Raw genomic sequence first — 25,931 nt, 5'->3', positions numbered from 1 at the left:
GCCTTGCTGTTTACTTCTGCTTGACCGGGCCCATGTGCAGTAGAGTGAAGTGACAGTGGTACAGGAGAAACAGGAGCAGCAGATTCTGACACACAAGACTAGAGCGCCCTCTCTCGTAAGTATGAACATTTTAATACATAAGTCGCAGGACCACCCAAACCATGAAAATAGTGTGACTTATAGTCTGAAAAATATGGTATGTACGCTATTTATAACCTCAACCTGTCCAGGGACTGAAGGTGGAAATGAGCAATTTTGCTATAACTTACACAAACATGTGACTTCTTTGTGTAGCTCCATGTTTTTTTTATGTGCATTGTCTCCTCATAAATAAACAAATGTAAAAATAAAATAAAATTGGTCATAATATACTGTACCTTCAAACACCTCTCCTTTACTTCCATCTCCCATACAGACTGTATATAAATGGACACATCTGGCTGGCTAGCTGCCACGTTCCAAATAGGAAGTGAGTACGGGCGCTGGTTCCATCAACTCCACTCCAGCGCACTTTCTGTTGAAAACCTGTGGCCTCTCTCTCTGTAGCTCCTGCTGTCAGACTCATTTTTACCGTAAAATATTAGTTTAACCCGCTCTACACGATCCTGGTGTTTTTATTTTATTTTTTTATTGTTTTATACGGCCGTGTATCATTCATTCATTCATTTTTCAAAATTAAACCAAAAATAAGAAAACAAAAAAAAAAAAAAATGTTCTTCATTATTTGTCTCCAAAACCAAAATGAAAAGAATGGATAATGATTTTTATTTATTTATTATTTTTTTTTTTCAGTTTTCGAGTTTGTGTTTAAATGAATAATGGAAAAAACAGATAACGTTTCCCGTTTCCGTGACTTAAACTGTGATGCCGGACTTTTGCACCACATACAGATTGAACCAGGAATAAACCAGGACTAAACCAGGTCTAAACCAGGACTAAATCAGGACTAAACCACGTCTAAACCAGGACTAAACCAGGTCTAAACCAGGAATAAACCAGGACTAAACCACGTCTAAACCAGGACTAAACCAGGTCTAAACCAGGACTAAACCAGGACTAAACCAAGACTAAACCAGGATTAAACCAGGTCTAAAACAGGACTAAACCAGGACTAAACTGGTCTCAGTCCTGGTCTGGTCCCAATCTGGTCCGGTCTGGTCCCGGTCTCAGTCCTGGTCTCAGTTCCGGTCTGATCCCAGTCTGGTTCCTGTCTCAGTCCTGGTCTCAGTCCCGGTCTGGTCCTGGTCTTGTCCTGATTTAAGTCCTAAACTTGTCCCGGGCTGGTCCTGGTATCAGTCCCAGTCTGGTCCCGGTCTCAGTCCTGGTTTGGGCCTGGTCTCAGTCCTAAACCAGGACTAAACTAGGACTGAAGCAGGACTGAAGCAGGAATGTCAGGACGGGCTTGGAGGTGCGCCCGCGTAGACTGTCGGCTGATCAGGACTGAGACGGGGACCAGATCAGGACCAGACCGGGACTGAGACTGGGACCAGACCAGGACTGAGACTGGTCAAGTAAATAAATCACTGCAGTAGATCTAAAACTAAGTACATTAGAAATATTACACATTAGTACATGTTGTTATGTAGTGCAGTGTGTAAAAGATGTAGTTGGACTGTAGAGTAACACGCTGCATTGTGTTTTGCTTTTCTCGTGGAGTGTCTGTCAGATACTTGTCTCCATGGAGATGTTATTGCTTTGTCTGGAATGTTTCACAGTATGGCATTAAACCTTTCTATCTTCATGGAGACCAAACCAGACCAAGTTACAGGTCAGTCAGAATGCTTGTTTTTCTAGGTACTTTTGAGCAGTAAAACCACCTGTAATTGAATAAATGTAAGGCAGAGCTGTTTAATGTCATACTGTAGAACATTACAATCAGAGCAGTGACATATCCATAGAAACCAGCAGGTGATGGACCCCCAACCAAAAAGTTACACAGTGCGTCTTTAACTCCACAACTGACATATAACGTATTTTCTGCACTATAGGGCGCACTTAAAAGTCTTTAATTTCATCAAAGCACGACTGCACGCCTTATAATCCAGAGCACCTTATATATGAATTTATTGGAGTGTCTCAGTACGACTTTAGTAAACTACAAAGTCGCACCACTTGCAGCATTATGGCTCCCGTAGTCAGAAGCATCGTAGAGTATACATACTGTGATTCCTTTTAATATCAAAATGCACCTGTCAAGAGACACACTTACAACGCCCACTTTAAACTCAAGGCTGTTATAAAGTGAAAGTGTGAGCTGTGTGGGAGCAGTGGATGAGAGAAGAACAACACACATTCACCAAGACAGGGAGACAGCGCCGAGCCACTTACACCACGATCTGCCAATGGATCGTGGACGCCTGGACTAAGGATCAGTATCAACTGTGGTCCGAGCTTTCACCAAGACCAGAATCATCACTGAACTGCCAGGGAACAGTAACCACACTGACTCAGATAATGAGAGGGATGTGGACGTGATGGATGCTGTAATCGGCCAACTGTTTGAACATTTATGAGTTATTTTGAATACTCTAACAATTTAGCGTCACAGACAGTATTTTTTTTATGCTTTAGAATTGAACAAAGTTGAGAGTGATTGTGAACATGTTACATAAAATTTGACTGACTTATCTAACTGTTGTGTTTCGTTTAATGCACCTTATAGTCCGGTGCCGTTTATATGTGAAAAAACTTGGAAAATAGACCATTCAATGACAGTGCGCCTTATAATCCAGAGCGCCCTATAGTGCAGAAAATACGGTAGGCACAATCTCAATTCATAATACTCAAATTCTATATAATTTTCAATACATAATTAATAATTTATTGTGTTTTCTTACAAGATTGTTCAGAAACTTACAAAGGACTAGTAGACAAATAAACCACAGCTGAAGAATGCAACAAAATGTAAACATTAGTCACCAATTACGCCCTTAAATACAATATTGAAAACTAGAGCTTTAAAACAGTGATTCTCAACTGGTGGATTGAGGTCAAATAAGAGTCGCTGGATAATTGTGAGTGGCTGCAGGGTGTCAAAATTGATGGTCTGAGTTGTTTTTACAATTTTAGAGACCATAGAAACCAAACTAGGCCAAGTTAAAGGTCAGATCTGTGGAGAAACAACCGCGTTTAGGCAGAATGCCAGTTTTTCTAGGTTATTTTTGAGCTATAAATCCACCCGTAATTGAATAAATGTATGTAATGTAAGGTAGATCTGTTTAATGTCATATTGTGGAACATTAGAAGCAGAGGACATATCCATAGAAACGTGACAGACCCCCAAGTAAAAAGTTACATAGTGCATAGTTAAATGCTTATTGTGACAGCCTGAAGGTGGCTCCCAAAGCAACACCGACTGAGAATCACTGATTATTAAATAAGGGTTCAATTAAATCAGATTTCAATGAACAACTAAACTAACAAAATACTAAGAAACATTATTTGTATACATTTAATAAAGATTGGGTGATTAAGTTTTTGGCAAATGGAAATTGCTTTAAGAAAAATCTAATGACATTTCATGATTGAAAAATGTAGTTGCAGGCTAGTGTATAGAGGCAGTCATGATTGTATAACTGCAACGCCAAAGCTTTGACAATACATAGACTATATAATTACCATTGAAACAATAGACTTTCACATGTCTTGTGCACACAGAAAGGTGTAAATGCAGCTCAGTGAATGTAAAATGATGTTTTAAGACTCTCTATTGCTTGATTTTGTCCAATGGATTCCCATGATTTTGGAATCTCTGCAGATTTTGCATTGTATGCTTTGGCAAAATCTTTATTAAATTTTGCCATAACATATTTCCAGTAATCTGAAGCCTCAAGACTGACATCTGGAGAGATTTTCCAGTCAGGGAAAATCTCTCTGTATTTCTTGTAAGGATGGTATTTAAAAAGAGTGGCAAAGCAGCGAAACGATGTCTCACTTTGAACCAGAGTTGAGCAAATGTCACAAACCAGTTTCTTTGAATATTCATATCTAAACTCCCCAAGACCCTGTGACTGGTGGAGTGAGGTCCAGTGCTCTGTGTGACCTTTGCCCCCAGCTTCACATGGAGCTTTACAGAAGGGGCACTGTTGACCACATCCAATCATCCTGTCAGACAGCTCGTGATGAGGCTTTAGACTGAGACTGTGAAGTTTGGTTTCAAACTTTGTTTTCTTAAACTTGTTCTGAATAGATTGTATCATTTCATTCACACACTTTCTGAGCCAGTATGCAAACTGTTTCTGGTCAGCATTGTTCAAGATCATAAAAGCTCCAAGTGCATCTTGGGAAATTACCAGTTTATCCCTTAGATCTTTGCAAAAATCATCAACAAATTCCTTTAAGTTACCACCAACTTTTTCAGCCTTGTTTATAGCACTGGTTATGTTTTCCATGCATAACTGAAGGTGTTTATTCTCAAGTTCTGATATTTTACACTTGTTTGAAAAGTGCACTGTGATTTGCTGAAAGATCCACTCCTTAATGAACTCCTCATAGCTGCAAATGTAGTTCCAATATCTATCAAACTTCTCATTTGTGATTAAATCCAGTAACACATAGTACTGAAAGGCTGTCCGTGTGCTGAACTGATGGCATGTGAGCATTTCACCAACAATATCTGGGCCCAGAGAGCGAGTCACAAAGGTTTCCACTGCAGGTCTCAGGCAAAGGTCTGTGAACTCATTTGCCTTTTTTTGGCATTGGTCTTTTTCATTAAATACATCCTTAAAATCTGCACAGAACTTTAGTTTGTTTTTGCTGAGACATGTGTAAGGATCATTTTTATGCAGGAAATCTTCGTGCATTTCCTGGAATCTCCTGGCTGCATCTCCACAGATGTGTTGCTTCAGAGAGACCTCAAACACTATGTCAGTTTTCAGTTGTTGATTACACTGCAACCTCTCGTCAATAATTCTGAGGATCTCTTGGATGTAGGTGTCATGGTAATCTGTTCCTCTTTCCACTTTCTCTGAAATAAACTGCTGGCAAGCAGCAATTGTGCTGTCAGCCATCTTTTGTACAGCCATTATGTTATCTTCAAAACTGAACCATTTGGCAGCTGCATGTTTTGCTTTTTTATAGAACCCTTCTGGTTTAACATCAAAATTGTCCTTACCACAGTCCTGTAGTTTCTTTTGGTTGACTAATTCACTAGCATGACTTCCTTTGTGTAACACATTTGTTCTCAGGTCGTGAGCCACTTGTGCAAATACATCTTTACCTTTTGCATGAGAAACTGATTTCTTAAGATTTGTCACGGTTGTTTCCCACATCCTGTTGAATTCTTCATCTAGTTCCTGATCTGTCATTGTGCGTTTCTCCTCTCTACACTTGTCAATCAATGCACACACTTCCTCCTCTAAGTCTTTTGTGTGGTTTTCTTTTATTTTGTCCACCTTCTCCATTGCTTGTTTGACTTCTGCTGTTGCTGTGAGCTGATTTATAACAGAGGTCTCTATTTCTCTGCGAAGCATTTTTGCACTGTTAAAAAATTGCTCCCTGTATCTCTCCACAAGATAAACATGTCCTTCTGTTTGTTTGAAATAATCTGTGAGGTTATGAAGAAGAGAAGTTTCCCATTTACACAATTCAGTCTGAGCCTCCCTTTTGAGACAAGCAAGGACTTCGCCAACGTCAGATTTCTCAGCCACTAAACCAATGTTACTAATTTGTGTTTCAGCATTTGTAACCCAAGAGTACATGGCTTTCTTAAACTCCCATTCCCATTTGTTGTATTCGGTGCACAGTTTCATGTAGGCATCAGCCACTAGGCTGTTTCTGAAACTGAAGATAAAGTTTTCATGTTTCACTGCCTTCCAAAGACTTGTAATCCACTCACGGAACTGCAGGACGTCATTAACAGATGATTCACATTTTTCCAAAATGTGCATGACATTTTTCTTGAGTTCATAGACAGCTTCACTGTATCCTGCATTGACTGGGGCCATTGGGGGGTTTCCGTTCCACAGTCCAGGGATGTACCAGTTTCCAGTGTCAGGATCGTAGTCCATCACATCAGTAAAACTCCTGTTCTCCTCTTTTCTCTCCATTTTGGCTGCAGCCTGAGTCATCTCGTTTAACTGCTGCAGGAGCAGTTTTCTGTCTCTCAGGTTCTTGTCGTGAGCTGAAACATCTGACACGTTCTGGTGAACAAACTGACATTTGGGTTTTTTGCCCACTTCTTTCATTCGCAGAAAAGCATGCACAACTATCTGCAGGATGTCTTTCATTTCTGTAGAATTCTCCATAGCGATGTTGATAATAGTGATGTCACTCAATCCAACCACAAGGGTTGCTAACTCGTTGTCATGCTCATGGCTATCGTCCAGTTGAGCGAGCTCTGGAGACTTGAGGCCCTCAGTGTCAATGATCACTATGAAGTCACACTTGAGACTTGCTTTCAGATCTTCACTGATTCTGATGAGTAACATAAAGGCTCCTCTAGTGCATCGGCCACTGCTCACAGCAAACTGCACTCCAAACATGGTGTTGAGGAGAGTGGACTTCCCTGTGCTCTGAACTCCGAGAACTGTGACCACCAGAATCTTGTTGTTTGGAGACACCAGGTCATGGAGCTGGGCCAGAACATCACTCACCCATCTGAGAGGGATGTTAGAGGCATCTCCATCCACCAGCTCCAGAGGAAAGCCATCAAGCAGCAGCTGTGCACAGAGTCTGGGGAGATGCTGTAACTGTTGGCGTGAAGGGTCATTTTCTGGAAGAGACACTGACGCTTCATAGATTTGGCCCATTTCACGGAAAGAAATGTTCAGTTCCCAGTGAACTATTGGAGAGTTGCTTGTCGAATGTCCTTTATTTCAGTGCTGTTAGATGCCTTTGACTTTTCCTTATACAGCTCTCTGAGCCATGACAACTTTTCACGAGAAATATTATCAAGATTTATTCTGAGCCACTTCAGGAAAAAACACCTCTCCCCTTCAGGACTGGATATGCCACTTAGGAAGCAGGACATACTTTCTGACATGCCATACAAGTTCTGTTTCTTGCGGAGATCTTTTATTTGTTTATCTAGATTAAATCTGTACTCTTCTAGGTTTTCAGAACCCGCTTTTCGAAGCCTGCATCCTTCCTTCTCCAAGGAAGTGACTTCTTTCCAGATTTGACCTTGCATGGGCAGCTGGCTTTCTTTGAACTTAAGAGTGTCATGGATTTTTGTAGTGATTGCATCTGCATTTTGTTTTGCTTTCTGACACTCTGGGCTGTCTTCATCAACACGTACTCCCAGTTCATATGCTACACTCTCCATCTGCTTTATCGGTATCCTTTTTGTTGAGCTTTCAATTGCAGCTCTCATTGTTTTCTGTAGTTTAGCAACAAAGTCAGCATCATTTATTTGTTTAGTTTTGATGATGATATTGCTGTTGGTCAAGTCTAATTCTGTCGCAACTTTGTGTAAAGCATTCAAACACATTTTGTGACCTTGATGATTACCTACAAGAAATATCTCTGCCTTGCCTTTTAATGCCACCAGTTGCTTGCATTCAGAATCTAATGTGTCAAAAAACACAAAAACTGCTGAAGATGTTTGACACAAAAAGGAGAACTGTGTTTCAACAGACGCAATATCACCACGGAGGTTAACTACTGCCACTGGCTCATCAAAAATGTCAATGTTCTTGTTTCCACAGGGAAGGTACCAAGTAATTTCAGCCATCCATTGGAGATAGTTCTTGGGCAGTCACCACACTGCATGTTGTGGTGCACAAAGGTGTCATGATATTGCTGAGAATTGCTCAGGAGCTTATTGAGAATCTCAGATTTGGACAAAGAGCACTCACCAAGTCTCACAAAGGAGATCATTGGCATTTCAGAGTGAACGATGCATTCTTCTCTGAAGCCCTTGGACTCAGAGAGAGATTTAGGCCTGTACTTTTTCACGAATGTCTCTTAAGGCCCACAGCATCAGTGTGCACTGGTTTGTGTCAGAGTTTGGAAGCAGCAGAGGAACAGCAAACTGACACATTGACATTTTGAGTGACAGCTCCTGCTGCACAAAACCATCAGAGCACAGAAACAAGGCTGTTATTATGTCAAGAGGGTTCACGGTGCACACTGAGGTTAAACTTGTCACTAAATTTTGCAGATCTAAGATAGAACTGTCTGAACTTTCATCACCGTTTGTATCACTCACTGATGTGCATTTCACACTCCTAGCTGTAACATTTACCATCATCAGTTTCTTGAGAAAATACCAAGCAACATCTTTGTTTGACATCACATTATTTTCAGTCATGGTCTTTTCATCAATTTGCAGCATCTTGTTTAAGCAAAGCTTGTCATTGTAATGCTTCTCCAAGCCCAGGTTCTCGAGTGCAGACTCCACATGTGTTTCTGTGAAAATAAAATATAATGATCAATGCTTTTTCTTTCACTGGATTTACAACACTGAAGGGCTCGTTAGCCGCACGTCAGACCACCTTTGTGAACGATTGTACTTATGTGAACAAGCTCAGAAATTCCATGATAAAAACTATTTTGGTTTGAAAATCTTATCATAGAATCTTTATAATTTATCCATGCCATCTCTGAATGCCCCCACTCGACCATCTCAGATTTGACTGAAAAAATTCTAGGAGGTTCATACACTTTCCAATAGGAAAAGTCCCACATTTTACCCCCCAACTCCTTATAGTTTTGTCATTAAAAAAATATTTTGTCAACTCTGCCCCTGACCTGTTTTGAGCCGAGTCTTCCGACAAGCTTTCAGATTGCTGTATCTAAAAAAATATTTAATGTAGGTTCTTCAAATTTTCAAGGGTTAAAACTTGGCAAATGTACTATGTTGTATATGTTTTTTTTTTTTAGTTCTTTAGTTCATAAAAATATATAACCCCTCACCTCCCTCTTTTTGTTGCATCTTTGCGCAGGATCGTCACAGACGCGTTTCTATTTCTATATGTAAAGACTGCATATAAGTTATACTTCAAGTATAGTTTATGAAGAATGAAATCAAAACATTTTGTTGAGTTTAAGGTGTGTGTCATGAAATCGGAGTGTTTTCTTAGCTTCCAAAAGCACCTTCATAGTCCATGAATGCTCTACATGTGTGCGGACATCACATTTTCAAAAATTCATTTTGCAAAAATAAGGCCGAACACCATCACAAATTTTGGATATGTTAAAAACAGACATCTAGTCTTTCTAAAACTGTCCATTTTATGTTGGTGGGTGCTGTCATTTTTCTGGTATAACATGGTAAAGATGGCACCAAATGTATTTTTTCCATTTTTAACAGTCATTCATCACAGAGGCTCAGTTTTAAATACAAAGTACACACACATACGCATGTGTGGGAAGGTTTATGTTCAATATCAAACCTCTGTCTTTGAAATTGCACTTTCCACAGTCCTTCAAAGATGCCCTCATATTTGCAATTTTGCGAGTAGAATTATCAAGTGAATTGAAGCCCCCAGAAATCTGTGATAAATCAAAAGCACATGTGTAAAAGTCCAGATTTTACAAGTACATTTGCCAAGTTTTAACCCTTGAAAAGGGTTAAGGACTGACCTTAAATAGTTTAGTTTAGATACAGCAATCTGAAAGTGGCTTGTTGGAAAACTCTGCTCAAAACAGGTCAGGGCAGAGTTGACAATATATGTTTTAATGACAAAACTATAAGGAGTTGGGAGTAAAAATTTGGGGCTTTTCCTATTGGAAAGTGTGTAAACCTCCTAGAATTTTTTCAGTCAAATTAGAGATAGTCGAGCAGGGGTATTCTGAGATTTGGCGCGGAATGATCCTCTTGTAAACTTTGGGATCACATCTGCACCACATTCGCAAAGCTTTGGTTCTTAGATTTGGTGTGACTGTATCCTGCACAAGGGAAGTCCACTTGTTAAGGAGGAGAATTACATGCAGTGGAGGAGTAAAGTTTGGACAGCGCGTTTCTCAGGCTTCACTCTTGAATGAGCTTAACCTGGGACTATGAGGTCGGGACAGACACTTTTTACATGTATTAACAAAGCTCCATGTGTTTTATATTCACTAAACAGCAAGTTAGCTCAGTTGTGGATGCCTGCTGTGCTGTGCTTTTAGCATCTACTGAACCTGATTTTGTAATGTTATTTACCTTTAAAGTGCATTTGACAGACTTTTATGACTGTAATTTTGACTTAAGGCCGCCACACATTACAGGATTTATCGGTCTTAAACAATATTTAAACATGCGACAAAAAGCACACAACAGACATGAAGAATGAGATTTTAAATCTGCGATCGCAAAGACTGAGACAGTTGCGAGCGCACTCGGACCTGCTGTTTCCTGTCTACAGTAAAACCACTCGCTTTGAGACTCTTAAGTGTCCAAAAGATCAGGGGCCTCATTTATAAAAACTGTGCAGGAGTTGTCGTAAGTTAGTGCGTACACCTAGTAGCTACGAGAGGCGTGCGCCACGCAAACTCCATATTTAGAAAACCCACTGCACGCACCAAACCACGCAATCTTTGCTTTATAAATCCCACCTGCAACTAGAATTTGCGCACGTAAACCTATGTCACGTCACGCCGTCTCCACACCTCCACCTCACCATAAAAGGAGCATGTAAAGTGACTGGTGAATGAGATTTCCCTGAACATGAGCCAATAATCAGTGGGTTTGACCGAGACACGCGGGACAGAGGGAGGAAGAGGCTCCACGCAGCACCACGTGATCACCACAAAGACTTTATTAAAGACTTTATTAAACCTTGTTTAATAAATAAATACAAAACTAAAAGTGACAACAATGACTCATCTGTTCATTTAATAATATTTCATAATATTTAGGCAGCACATCTTTGCAGTAAAGCCCATGTGTTTTTTCGCTGTTTCAAGAGTTTTATCGCTATATTTTAAGTCTGTCTATGATGTGTGTGTGGACTGACCCTGTATTTATGCATATACACATAGATACGTGCACGCGCTGATCTGAGTGGTCAAATTATGAGCTTGTGGGAGAGATTCAGATGCCCTCCCCTGGAGAGGGAAAGGAGCGAGGGAGGGACACGAGGATACGAGGACACAGATTTAGCATGAAACACATCAGATACAGATGTTATTCTGCCAATTAAAGTCCACACGAAACATCCAAACTGCTGAACCTGTGAGTGTGGGTCTGGGTCTGTGAGTGCTGTGAGTGTGGGTCTGTGAGTGTGGGTCTGTGAGTGTGGGTCTGTGAGTGTGGTCTGTCTGTGAGTGTGGGTCTGGGTCTGTGAGTGTGGGTCTGGGTCTGTGAGTGTGGGTCTGGGTCTGTGAGTGTGGGTCTGGGTCGGGGGCATTATTCCATTCTTCATACAGTCAGAGAGCAGCTCTCATGTGCAAGAGTTCCCCATTATACAAAAATGTAGGGAAGATTTTGGTTGGGGTCAGGTTCGGGCAGTGGGCTTCGTGTTGTCCGCAGACTCGGGTCACTCTGACGCTCGGTGCGTAAAGACTAAAGTAAAAGTGTTAAAGTTGCGTTCATTAAATCAAAGCCTGGCTCCTGCTGCGTCCAAGGGAAGAGTTTTCTCTCAGGTCGGGTCATTATTTCATCCTCTGTGTTGGTCACAGACTGTGTTTTGTAGAAGTCTATGGTCGCGGTGTGGACTGTGGGACTCTGCGCTGCACCGGGTCCGGGAACATGGCCGCGCTCGTGCGCGAGTTTCAAATGTATAATATAGTGGAGAATAATGAGTGGAATAAACAGCCCTTCTCCCTGTTTTGGTGAACCAAACACTTAAATGTGCACATTTGAAGGTAATTCTTCTGTATATGTTAATTTTCTGATCAAACACTTCCTCAAACTCTGTTCACTTCTGCTTCTCTCCACGAGTGTCACTTTTTCCCCGTGTCTCCAGACTTTGCGTAGAGCTTACAGGAGGTCCCGAGTTGGCGTAGAGTTAAGCAAAGCGCCACGCTTTGCACGTCTAGGTTCATAAATACCACGGTTGGCGTAGAGAGCGTGTACGCAAGGATTTTTGCGTAAGTGAGCTTTATAAATGAGGCCCCAGAGCTCTGCATTTTTCATTTAGATGCAAGACAAAACTGTGTTATTATTATTTGTGTAATGTGGTGCAATACTTCAGATACATGAGTTTTAATGCACAGAAAGTTGGCAATAAATTTCACAGAAAGTAGAGTCACTATCACTAATCTGCAGCTTCAGCGCTCTTTTGTGGACTGGGGTCATTATTTGCAGAGGATAAATTCTATGAATATGGATGAGATGCTTGAGTTTAAATGTATCACTTTTTGAGAGGTAAGAAATAAAGTCACCTCATTATTTTCGCTATTTCCCGAGTTTTTATCTTGTGTCTCTGTGTCCGTCACTCCATCTGCTCCTGATGCTCTGTTTTATTGGCTCTTACTGTAGCGTTGCTGATGTTTGGTGGTTATGATCTGACAGAGCAGCTCAGAGTCACACAGACAGCACACATGAGGAACACAGCGGTTTCAAAATCACACACAGATAGACGAAGTCAGGTCATTGCTCACTGAACTCAGGGAGAAGCACATCGCAGCCTAAATCGGGTAAATTCTCCTGTAGTGTGTGGCGGCCTTGAATCTGGTGGGCTAATACCTGTTGTAAAAATAAATTATAGTTTTACCCTGATCAAGAAGCAATTTGTGAAGAAAAATTGAAAAATGTGTTGAAAATGACAGGAAGTAGAGAGTTCTAAACTCTAGATTTCTATCTAAATGTTCAACATAATTTACACAAAGAAGCACATTTTTCTCATATTTCTCAAACAGGATTTCAACAAAATAAAGGTGTTTTCTTACGTACGGTATGTTCTTGTCAGATAATCATTTCTGTGTATATTAGAGGAGTTTTGCTGATTAACACTTATGGAATTCTCCAATGTGATGTCACACTTTCCAATCAGGAAGTCAAATTATAAACCTAAAAATTGCAGAATTGGGAAACGAGTCTAATCCGTGTATCATTCGTTCATTTGTTTTTCAATATAAAACCAAAAATAAGAAAACGAAAAAACAACAGTTTTCTTTGTTATTTGTCTCCAAAACCAAACTGAAAAAACGGATAACGATTCGTTTTTTCAGTTTTCGATTTTGTGTTTAAATGAAGAATGGAAAAAACGGATAACGGCCGTTTCCCGTTTACGTGACTTCAGTGACTGCGATGCCAGACTTTTGCACCGCATACGGACTGAACCGGGACTGATCCAGGTCCGAGACCAGACCGAGACCAGAGCGGGACTGAGACCGGGACCAGAGCGGGACTGAGACCGGGACCAGACCGGGACCAGACCGGGACCAGACCGGACCAGACCGGACTCCGAGCTTTCACCCCAACGAAAATGAACCGAACTAAGAGCTTTTGGTTCAGATGGACCAGGTCCAGGACCAGACCGGGACCAGAGCGCTACTGAGGGTGTTTTCACACCGACAGTATTTGGTGCGCACCAAACGGTCCATTCGAACCAAAAGTGGTTAGTTCGGTTCGTTTGCGTTGGTGTGAAAGCGTCAAGCGGACCGAGACCGCTAAAAAGAGGTGGTCTCGGTTCGCTTGAATCCACCAAATGACCAACTTTGGTGCGGTTCCTCTGGTGTGAACGCGAAAACGGGTCCAAACCATAGACAGTATGGACAAACGGACTATTCCAAATGCATCATGGGAGGGAACGCGTCTCCTCTGCCTGAAATGACGCGCTGTACGACTCCAGCGCAGTAACAGATTGTTGTCCAGACGCAGACGCGATTCATTTTCAAATCATTTTACCAACAATGGCCAATACAGAGAATGTAACACACGAAGATCAGAGCAAGTATCAGTGTGCGAACGTGTGGCTCCAGAGTGAGTCAAAATTGGGGGTGCGTACCCCTGTTCGGGACCTACACGCACAGAGACGACCCGGTGTTCCCCATGATCACACAGCAACCAACATTTGTTATTTTAGGCTTTAATTAACCAAATAATTTCATGGCAATAGGCAATCGCCCATTCAATTGATACAACTTAAAAAAGTCCCTGTTTTTAGCCTAGAGTGAGAAATACAGTGGGACTAGATCCAAAAGCTTTCCCCGGGAAGAACCAAATGCGCGGAGGACGGACGCTCAGAACAACATATAACAAACCAAACTGGACTCACGCTTCTGTCCGGATGCTGCACCACCTCGGAACCAGCCGCGATTCTTGAACGCGGAGAACAGGAGCAGCGCGCCGGACCTGTAGTCCACAGCGCATTCTCACTTTCCCGCACAGAACCAGTGCGCAGACGACGGAACGTACCCGCTCAGACCCAGTCATTGCGCACTGGTCTTGCTCGCCACCGTTTGGAACCAGCACATGGAGGATGAAGCCTCCGGACCATCTGACCAACGAGCTTGTAACAGAAGACCAAGGACCAGACCCCAGCCCCGTCCTGAGGAGCTGCGCGCTTCTGTGAGCGCTGTTGGCTGCTGCTGTTACCCGAACTCTGGGCTGATGCGGTGAGTTTGTACAAAGTTCTACATGTTGCTGTTTTATGAGTTCATGGTGATAATTTGAGATGAGGATGGCCCGCAGTATTAACAGGAACATCGGTGTTGATAACTGGAGTATCGCTGTTTTACCGGGGAAACAGAGACACGTCAATCGAACCAGTTTTGGTTCGTTTGCCGGTGTGAAGGCGGACCACACTGGAGTGTATTTGCTACATAATAACAATTTTATTGCCTGGTGCGGACCAAATAATCGAACTAGCGGTGTGAAAACGACCTGAGACTCAGGTCGTTTTCACACCACGGGCCGTCCTCATCTCAAATTATCACCATGAACTCATAAAACAGCAACATGTAGAACTTTGTACAAACTCACCGCATCAGCCCAGAGTTCAGGTAACAGCAGCAGCCAACAGCGCTCACAGTAGCGCGCAGCTCCTCAGGACGGGGCTGGGGTCTGGTCCTTGGTCTTCTGTTACAAGCGCGTTGGTCAGATGGTCCGGAGGCTCTATCCTCCATGTGCTGGTTCCAAACTGGCGAGCAAGACCAGTGCTTGATGGACTGAGTCCGAGCGGGTACGTTCAGTCGTCTGCGCGCTGTTTCCGTGCGGGAAAAGCGAGAATGCGCTGTGGACTACAGGTCCGGGCGCGCTGCTCCGGTTCTCCGCGCTCAAGAACCGCGGCTGGTTCCAAGGTGGTACAGCATCCGGACAGAAGCGTGAGTCCAGTTTGGTTTGTTATATGTTGTTCTGAGCGTCCGTCCTCCGCGCATTTGGTTCTTCCCGGGGAAAGCTTTTGGATCTAGTCCCACTGTATTTCTCACTCTAGGCTAAAAACAGGGACTTTTTTAAGTTGTATCAATTGAATGGGCGATTGCCTATTGCCATGAAATTATTTGGTTAATTAAAGCCTAAAATAACAAATGTTGGTTGCTGCGTGATCACGGGGAACACCGGGTCGTCTCTGTGCGTGTAGGTCCCGAACAGGGGTACGCACCCCCAATTTTGACTCACTCTGGAGCCACACGTTCGCACACTGATACTTGCTCTGATCTTCGTGTGTTACATTCTCTGTATTGGCCATTGTTGGTAAAATGATTTGAAAATGAATCGCGTCTGCGTCTGGACAACAATCTGTTACTGCGCTGGAGTCGTACAGCGCGTCATTTCAGGCAGAGGAGACGCGTTCCCTCCCATGATGCATTTGGAATAGTCCGTTTGTCCATACTGTCTATGGTTTGGACCCAGGTTCGCGTTCACACCAGAGGAACCGCACCAATGTTGGTCATTTGGTGCGGATTCAAGCGAACCGAGACCACCTCTTTTTTGTGGTCTCGGTCCGCTTGATTTGGTTCGGGTCCGAGTCCGCTTGACGCTTTCACATCAACGCAAATGAATCGAACTAACCACTTTTGGTTCGAATGGACCGTTTGGTGCGCACCAAATACTGTCGGTGTGAAAACACCCTCAGTCCCGCTCTGGTCCCGGTCTGGTGCCGGTCTCAGTCCCGCTCTGGTCTCGGTCTGGTCTCGGACCTGGATCAGTCCCGGTTCAGTCCGTATGCGGTGCAAAAGTCTGGCATCGCAGTCACTGAAGTCACGTAAACGGGAAACGGCCGTTATCCGTTTTTTCCATTCTTCATTTAAACACAAAATCGAAAACTGAAAAAACGAATCCTTATCCGTTTTTTCATTTTGGTTTTGGAGACAAATAACGAAGAAAACTGTTGTTTTTTCGTTTTCTTATTTTTGGTTTTATATTGAAAAACGAATGAACGAATGATACACGGATTGAGTCTGAATGTTTTTGCAAAAATCTTAAATATAATGATATATAACTTATCACAGGCATGTTATGATCTTAGTAGACCTGGTTTAGTTCTGCCTCAGTGCTTTTTCACAACTTATTAAGGCTTTTTTAGACGTGGTTAAGACCTGATATAATCATAATTAGTAGACCCACTCTAGACAAGGGTTGTTTTTTTTTTTTTTTTGGTTTAGACCTGATGGTTCTAGATCTGCTATTAACAGAATTACAGTTAAGTCTGGTTTCAGGTCCACACTGTGGTTTGTCTTGGCTTGACAGAGCAATATTGTTATGATTTTTTTTTAAGTTGTTGATTTTTTGTTGTAGCTTTTTTCAGAGATAAAACATAAAATTGGCATCCAGCCCCCAGACCAAAGCCCTCCCAAAAATCTGGCCTCCTGGAAAATATAATTGAAGGCTGCTGATCTATATGTTACTTTTAGAAAATGTAGATCCAATTCTTAAATCCAACTGGACTGCCATTGTCTAAGCAGGTGTTCCACATAATTCCTAGAGAACAATAGGTTGTAAGCGTACTTGTTCCAGCAGAGGTCACTGCAGGCTCACTCTTGTGTCCATTCTGGAGCTCTACACACACAGAGAAGAGGTAGTGCTGTCCTGGTCTCAGGGCACTGATGGTCACACTGGTTTCTTCAGTTTGGAGTTCTTGTACCACCTCTTCTCCACTGCAACAGGTCACAGTGTAGTTCTGGACTTCACCTGCAGGGGGCTCCCAGGACAGAGTCACACAGTCTGTTCTGATGTCACTCACTGTGCACTTCGCTGGAGGGTCAGGCTCTGTGAAGAATGAAAAGAAAGACACTCAAAATTTGAGTTTTAAGTTGTACCTGTCCAGATATATGTAAAAGCTGCCCTTGAGGTCAAAATAAGTTTGCTGTGTCCTGTCTGCATCTAATTTTGAAGTGTCTTTGATCATTAAGAAGTGTGTGGTTAGCATGCAAGTGGTTGTTAACTTTATCGCTGTGGCAAAGTTGCATTCTGACATCATCATGGCAAATAATCCAGATGCTCAAAATGCAAGGTATGTGAGAAAAACCTTTGAACCATTGCCAACTGTTTAAAATAAACTAATTCTAGTTTCCATATTTTTAACTCTTTTCTGAAACAAAGAAGCGTTCACACCTGGTCATAATGAAAGTATGGCATTTTATTTTTGTTTTGAAAACCAAAATCAGAAAAAAAAAAAAAAAAAGATGTATCACTGTGTAAATGTAAATGATCTTTGCACTTTCTCATGGAGCAACAATCTGCCAATCTGATCATTTCCTGGGGCCATAGACTGTACTGTATATAGAAATGGACATAGCTGACCTGCTAGCCACCTCATTCCAAATAGAAAGTGAGCATGGGCACGCTTCATCTACTCTGGCTCCAGTTCATTTTCTATAGAAAACGTGTCGCCCTCTCTGCATCACTGCTGCTGTCAGGCTGGTCATTTTGTTTTTAAAATGTTCTTATTAACCCTAAATGACACATGATAGTGGTGCTTTTCTTTTGCTTTTTTTATCTGTACATCAAGATATGAACATTAATAGCAGAAAATCAGGTGCCTTTTTCCCTGAGGTCATTCCCGGTTGCGTTAGCAATGGGTTTGATTGACAGCATTGCTAAGCACCCGCCCCATGCCAAACCAACAGTTCTGAACAGAAAGGAGCATCACAGCCTCGCTCCAGACTGGCTCTTTGGTTGCTATGATACTCGCAGTCAGAATTCCAAATATCAAACTCAACTCCAAATTCACCACCATAACTGCTAGCCTCGACGAGCTACATTAGGCTGGAGAGAAATGCTATGAGTGACGCCACATTCTCTTAGTCCACTTCTTTATACAGACAGTGGGCCAGAGCAGAGTTTGCAGCGCAGGGCCAAAGCATGAGCACAAGATCATGGATATGCATTTGAATTAATGTCAGCATTAACTTTAAAGGGATAGTTTGGGATTTTTGACATAAATCTGTATGTCATCCCCGTGAGCAGTGTCGTGCATCAACACTGACTTACCCCCGACAGCGTCCGGTGAGTCGAGATACTGGCCATTTTCGGTGCTGATGAAAGTAGTCCGGCAAGTTGGTGGGACTGTATAATAAAGCGTTTTTCTTCTCAAAACAATCTGTGTTCAAAAGAGTGATACATTTGCATCACAAAACCATCGTCGCCTAAAAAGTCAGACCTCATTATCACTTGGCACTATTTTCTCTGCGTTCGTATCACTGCGCGCTGCCGCCAGGTGACAGTCGTGCACGAATACATCACTTTCCTCAGTTGTTTGGCAGTTTTTACATGCGCAGACCGCCGCGACGTGAGAGAGCAAACGTGAGAGCTTGAGCCATAAGTATATAAGCTTGTAAAAGATACATAAGAATATATCTAAAAAATGGTCTGAACTCTTGATTCTCCAGGCTGTAACAACAAAAATCTGTCTGAATCTCCACACACATTTCACTGTTTTCCTGTCATGGACTTTGTGCTGAGGAAACTTTGGCTTCTTGCCTTTGGCTTCAATGTGGAAACCAAACCAGGTAAGAACGAAGAAGTGCCGCTGTGTTTACAAGAGAACAGACTCAAGAATCAGCTGTAACTCTGTGTGCAGTAAATCACTCAGTGTCATATCACCAGTGAAGCTTCTACAAAACATAACTTTATAAGTCGACTGTTATTACTATTGTAAATGTCTCGTACACTGTTGGCAGCAGCTACGTGGACGTGTGGATGATTCCATGTTTCTATTAGTCGTCCATGCTTCAGTCACAGTGGAGGCTCTATGTTCGCTGTGTATGAGTTTATAAATGACGTGATGGTGAGTGTCACTCGGTCTCTCACGGCTTCAGCTTCAACTTGTACCACTTCTCTGTCTCTCTTCTCTCTCTGCTCGTTCTAACTCCATCTGGTGAATTTCGGCATCAGTATATTCAGGTTCATAAAGATCTCCCCTTGGCTTTGTGGTAAAGGCAAAGTCTTTATTGTCGGTGTTGTAATCAGACATGTTGTCGCTAACATTCCGAGCAGTAAACAAAGTGAACCAGGTGTGGCTGTCACCTGGGAGCAGCGCGCAGTGATACGGACGGAGAGAAAATAGTACCAAGTGATTATGAGGTCTGACTTTTTAGGCGACGATGGTTTTGTGATGCAAATGTATCACTCTTTTGAACACAGATTGTTTTGAGAAGAAAAACACTTTATTATACAGTCCCCACCAACTTGTCGGACTACTTTCATCAGCACAGAAAACAGCCAGTATCTCGACTCACCGGACGCTGTTGGGGGTAAGTCAGTGTTGATGCACGACACTGCTCACGGGGATGACATACAGATTTATGTCAAAAATCCCGAACTATCCCTTTAAGACAGAAACAACTCCTTTAACATACACAGAGTATTTGTGGAGGAAAGGGTGTTTAACGTACTTGTTCCAGCAGAGGTCACTGCAGGCTCACTCTTGTGTCCATTCTGGAGCTCTACACACACAGAGAAGAGGTAGTGCTGTCCTGGTCTCAGGGCACTGATGGTCACACTGGTTTCTTCAGTTTGGAGTTCTTGTACCACCTCTTCTCCACTGCAACAGGTCACAGTGTAGTTCTGGACTTCACCTGCAGGGGGCTCCCAGGACAGAGTCACACAGTCTGTTCTGATGTCACTCACTGTGCACTTCGCTGGAGGGTCAGGCTCTGTGAAGAATGAAAAGTAAGAGTTTTAAGCTGTACCTGTGCCATATTTTTTTTTATGTATTTCACTAAAGTTTGTCTTGTCTCAGTGCGGTTACCATGCTAGTTGTGTTATCTTTACTGTGGTGGCAAAATTGGACTTCGACTTCATCGTAGTGAATAATTAAGAAGGTCATTCATGCAGGAATTAATGACTTATCTTAAGAACAATCTGAAATCCTCAAACAGGACTTTGAGAAATTAATTGACAACATATCTAACAGTGAAAAGCAGTGTGTAATCTCTGGCCCTTTACCCCCACCGTGTTTCGGTAATGTGAAGTTTAGCCGTCTCTGGCAACTCCACACCTGGTTAAAGAGATTTTGTAGAGACAGGTGTATACCTTTTGTTTTGACATCGTCCAAAATTATACACCCAAATAGTGTGGGATCACGTATCCTATCCACAAACACCAACTTAACTCTACAGTCACTCAATAGTAATGCGCAGTATGACGTCAGAAACACCCAAATAGACTCAGGGCTCCAATATAAATGATTCTAATGCAACTCCTCTTTGTACAAAGCTCAATGAACATACCTATGGCCCCAGTCAAGCAGAAGTAAACAGCAAGGCCAAAAATTCAAGTTAATGCATCTGATATAAAAATGTATTGAACAGATACATATGTACTCTAGTTTATGAAACTGTTGACCTTTTTTCTGGACCATTTTTGGTTCTAAAGTTCCATATGTTTTAAACAGACCATGCATGAAACATGGAACAAAAATTATTTCCCAAATTTCAAAGACCTGCAAATCATGTAAATAAATTGATTCATGTATCTTCATCCACAGTTCAAAGATGGAATATCTTTGAACTGTGGATGAAGGTACATGATTTATTTTAATTTTTTTTTATGTTTTTAAAATGATAAAAATTTGCTTGGAAGGACTGACATATTTTATAGAAATAGTTTCCTTTCATTTTGAAGTAATATTAAAGTATTCAGAAGAAAAAAGTGACAAATGATGTAAAATCCTGCACCTTCTACTTGTTTGCACAATTTTCCCTCTGTTACTTTTCCCTCCGTTACCATGACCTTTCTTAATAAAAAATCTCATGACTCAAAAAGTAAGAGGTTTTTCAACCTAATCTTGTACCATATGGTAGAAAACTATATGAAGCAAATATTCAAACCAGTTTGTTAAGGATATGGAAGTGAGAACCAAGAGTTATCACTGTTTGGATTTATTGCCCAAAAAGTGCTGCATATTTCATTCCCTCCGTTACCGACATGAGTTTTTAACATTTTTTGTCAACAACTTGAAAGAATATCACAGGTTTAACTTGACCCTGTTGGAGTGTAACTCTTTCCTACATTCTGATACTTTACTTATTTCAATAGTCCCTCTAGTTTCTGAATAAGAGACATTTGAATGTACAAAATCTGCCACTGTTTCCCTCCGTTACCACTTGACCCCTATCTACCATCAATCACAACCACAGAGAAGAGTTCTCTCAATAGAGCCATAATGAAACAGAAAGAGCATAATCTATTTCAAACTGTAAATCATGCAAGAGTTATTTGGAACCCAACTACCAAACCCAAAGGGACAATGGGAGGTCACATTAATATCAGAAGTTTAATGCCAAAAAATGATCAGATTAGGTCCCTTCTCATGGACTTAGATTTAGATTACCTTTGCATTTCTGAGGGCTGGTTAAACGAAAACTTACCCCCCAACTTAATCAACATACCAGGATTCACATGCTGTAGAAAAGACAGAATTAGAGGCCCAGGGGGTGGTGTACTAGTTTACATACAAGAGCACTACACATGCTCTAAACTTGAATTGAACGTGGACCTGGAATGTCTTGGGCAAAAGAAGATTAAAACTAGTCTCATTTGCATTCATTTCATATGTAAAGATCTAACGCTCCACACTTCTAAACTCTTCATTAATGCAATGATCTTCCCTCATCTATCTTACTGTATCACCTCATGGTCCCAAGCCTCCTCAACCACATTGAAACCGCTTTGTTCATTATACAAACTGACCCTTAAGATCCTTGACCAAAAGCCCAGACACTGGCACCACTGTGAAATGATAAAGAAACATCAACTTTTTAACTTTGAAAATTTAACCAATTTTAATCATCTTAAATTCTTTTTTAAGTGTCTTAACTGTGATACATGACTGCAGTCAGAATTTGCCAGGACCATAAAATGTTGACACAGAGCTACTGCAAGAGGTGCTACTAGTGGTAACTGTGTCGTTCCTATGTACAGGACGACTCTTGGTCAGTCCTCTTTCTCTTCTAAAGGGGCCAGACTGTGGAACGGTTTACCAGCTAATTTAACACTGGAAACCAATAACAACAAATTTTAAAGTAAATTAAAATGATTGTATGTTTCCTATCAAAAATGCATCCACTGAAAATGTACTGTATATATTTTATCTGTTTGTACCTTATCTGTTTTGTACTGTCATGCATGTAGTTTATATTTGTACATGGACAGGTGTTGTGCTAAAACACTCAAAGCAATACATCTGGCTTGTTTAATGCGATTGTGATGTCCTTAATAAAAATAAATAAATAAATAAAATAAAAATGCATTTTAAATAATGTTAGCTTTAGCTTCCAGACAAAAACAACTCTTACTACGTGCACATAAAACTCTCCAGTGGAGGAAAGGCTGTATAACGTACTTGTTCCAGCAGAGGTCACTGCAGGCTCACTCTTGTGTCCATTCTGGAGCTCTACACACACAGAGAAGAGGTAGTGCTGTCCTGGTCTCAGGGCACTGATGGTCACACTGGTTTCTTCAGTTTGGAGTTCTTGTACCACCTCTTCTCCACTGCAACAGGTCACAGTGTAGTTCTGGACTTCACCTGCAGGGGGCTCCCAGGACAGAGTCACACAGTCTGTTCTGATGTCACTCACTGATAGCAGTGGAGGAGGTACGGGTTCTGGGGAAAAGTATCAAAAACCAATTCATATTAGTTTAGAGTATTTAGAACAATAAATCATTCTTCATGCTGACCTGTGACCACGCGCACACACGTTTGTGGGCTCTGGATCCTCCTGGTGATAGTGAACATGTACTCTGTCCCAGGACACAGCCCTGTGACGTCCACTGAGGGGGAGTCTGTGTGCACCACAGAGCCCCTCTGCCCAGCGGCGCAGTAATCGATGACCAGCTCAAATGTTTGAGGAGATGGATGAGGCTCCACGGCCAAAGTAACCATATCAGGACCAACACAGAGCACTGATACTTTCGGTGTAGGGACACCTGCCAATTAAAGACACAAGAATATTTCAAATACTGATGATTTCCGTTTTCCAAGCACTACAGGAAAGGGGGAAAATCAAGCATTTTCTAGGCATGAAATGTTTATATCATGACATCACCAGTCTGACCAGTTTGCTTTCCATGTCTTTTTTGAGTTTTTTGAGTATTTGAGTTCCTTTGTTTGCTCTCATGCTACCAGAAGGAAGTAGGCACTCTAAAGAGAAATGACCAGGTCAGCTGAGAACACACGAGTGCTTCACAAGAAGACTGTCTCTTTTACTTTTACTTTTCACTATATGTTACTAAAACTGTAGCAAAGGATCAGCCTAGAGAACTACTGTACTCCCTCCAGCTCAACACATCATCACTCAGCCTACTCATTTCAAACTCATCCTCTGTTTGTCCAGTTCATACAGCACTTGTTCAGCCCACAACACCTTTGCAGATGGTTAGTTTCATTTTCCTTCAGGTTAATATTTTCACCACTACAAACCTGGACTAGGCTGGGCTCCAAGGAGAATATTGCTGCCTCATTCCTGCTCCACCTCCTGCAATGGTGAGGTTACACCCTTTTAGCAAATATATGCTAATAGATTGGGTGTGTATTCAAAACAAGGTATTTCTCTAGTATTGTATTTAGGTATGTAATGGGAGTATAAAAAATATATAAAATGAATTAAATCTTTGTTGTTTCCAGAAAAAAGCACATACCATCAGTGTCTGTGTTCACACAGTCCTGCTCTTGGCATGTCTCAACAGCTTCATAAAACTCCTGTTAAACAAATGATTACAACAGTTATACAATTTCTTCTTTCTTCGCTAAATGAATTTGTTGTGTTTGATGTGTGTACCTCCTCCTCCACGTCCTCTTCTGCCTTGTTAGTCTGAGCGTGCCCACTCTCAGACATTTTGTGTACAGACGCTGGTACAGTAGATTTAGTGATGAAACCCACAGCCTCCACTGTTACAAAGCAATTTCTTACTCTGTTTATTTTACAACTTGAAATCCATCATTTTCATGTGTTTATACGGTTGGCTTAAATAACATGCATGATTTTAAGGTACTGTTAGTTTTATTAATATTTCAAGTAAAAACATGTGACAGTGCTATTAATGCAAAAAGTTAAACAAAACAAAAATCTTAATTTAAGAATAATAGATTTTCTTTCATCTGAATATTCAGATGTAACAAGCCGTGAGATGTGCAAAACAGTTACTTATTATACTGGAAAAAGTAAATACAGTTCTGAATAAAAGGACTAAATAGTACAATCCATAACAGTTCCTGAGGCAATGAAATCCCAAAACAAGATTTTTATTTTTTATTTTTAAATGTATTTTTGAAGTCATTTTAACTTTGGATATTTCTTTAATTTGAACCACAATTCCTTCATAATATTTTATACAGTAAATTAACTGGTTATTTAATTTTAAAACTACAACAGTACAACAGGAGCACATATTTTGCACAACTCCCTTAACATATGATAAACATGTAACCTTACCTTTTACAGATGAATCACTGCATTTCTGAAGTCACTCATGTGCTAAGTGTGGATAAGTCTTTTAGCTGCACTGCGGTTGCTGCCCTAAGCATCTCTTGAAAGGCAAATGGGCACTGTAATGTGGCTCAGTTGGTTTTATTCAATCACTTTCACTTTTGTTTTCAGAGAACAGAATCTCATGTTACACAGAAAAGAAACTTGCCTATGCCCTGGGATATCAGAGAAGATGTTTGATTTTAGGGCTGAACATCAAGAATAAATCAACACATTATTCCAAGATAAAAATGAACTTTGTAATAGTCTGAAATAGTTTGGTGTGATTTTAACTTTATGATAAAGGCTTTTATTTACTTTGTACTTTTTGAGAGCTGAGAATGGTTTCTATACTGAAGAACATTAAAAAGATAATTTTGCACAATCACTGCATGTGCAAGTAGCACGCTTGCCCCCTAAAGGTTTGTAACTGTGTGTTTTGACTATCGTCAACAGTTAAAGGCACACTATGTCATTTTTTCTGATGGAGGGGTCGTCACCTGCTTGTCTCTGAGGAAATGTTATTCTATTACCTGGAATATTCACCAGTATGGCCTTAAACGTATATAACGCCACACCGGCTGGTCAGCTGAAAGACCAGCAAAAAAAGCCGTGTCCCAATTCGAAGGCTGTAGCCTCTGAAGGCCGCTTTAAGGTTAAACAAGGTCTGTCCCATTTCATTTTATTTCATGCAGCTTTCAAATGCAACCTTAAAACCAGCCTCATTTCCATGGAGATCAGGCTGTAAATGGAGGACACATCCGAGTAGCGGCCTCTAATGGGAGAAAATGGAGTCTGTGACCACAAGCTCTGCCACTTACCTCACCTACAACTATGCCACATGAAACTGTTCATAAACTGTTAACCATATGTATGAAGCGAGTTGTTACAGTTTAGGGGTATTGTTGTGTTAGCGGTAGCGTTATCCCTTACACTTGTATGTTAGTTTAGCTGCTGTGATGTTGGATATTCTACAGTATGTAAGAATATTTTTTGTCTTTAGGGAGATAGAGCTGAGGCGGGAGAACGGCCACCTCTTCAGCGGGGCTAAGTTCTATGTAAGTATATAAGTTCTCATATACTCCTGTTACATAACTTAACCATAAGTGTATCAAAGTTGGCATTACTATGATCTGAAAGCCTTTTTATTTTGTACATATGTGAGTAGTTGTGAATGAACCTGGGTTTCCCCGTTTATTTCCTGTCATATC

At 41.3% G+C, this 25,931-nt stretch overlaps 1 pseudogene; it reads right to left on the bottom strand.

Annotated features, from left to right (window-relative positions):
- Positions 1–1,823: 1,823 nt before the first annotated feature.
- LOC110165844 (interferon-induced very large GTPase 1-like) lies at positions 1,824–24,822 on the bottom strand (annotated as a pseudogene).
- Between the last annotated feature and the right edge of the window lie 1,109 nt (positions 24,823–25,931).

This window comes from Boleophthalmus pectinirostris, unplaced genomic scaffold (assembly GCF_026225935.1).
Source record: "Boleophthalmus pectinirostris isolate CB_2022bp ecotype Guang Dong unplaced genomic scaffold, ASM2622593v1 HiC_scaffold_20, whole genome shotgun sequence".
NCBI lineage: Eukaryota > Metazoa > Chordata > Actinopteri > Gobiiformes > Gobiidae > Boleophthalmus > Boleophthalmus pectinirostris.
The sequence above is the reverse complement of the archived record's forward strand: the minus strand, read 5'-3'. Positions and strand labels throughout refer to the sequence as shown.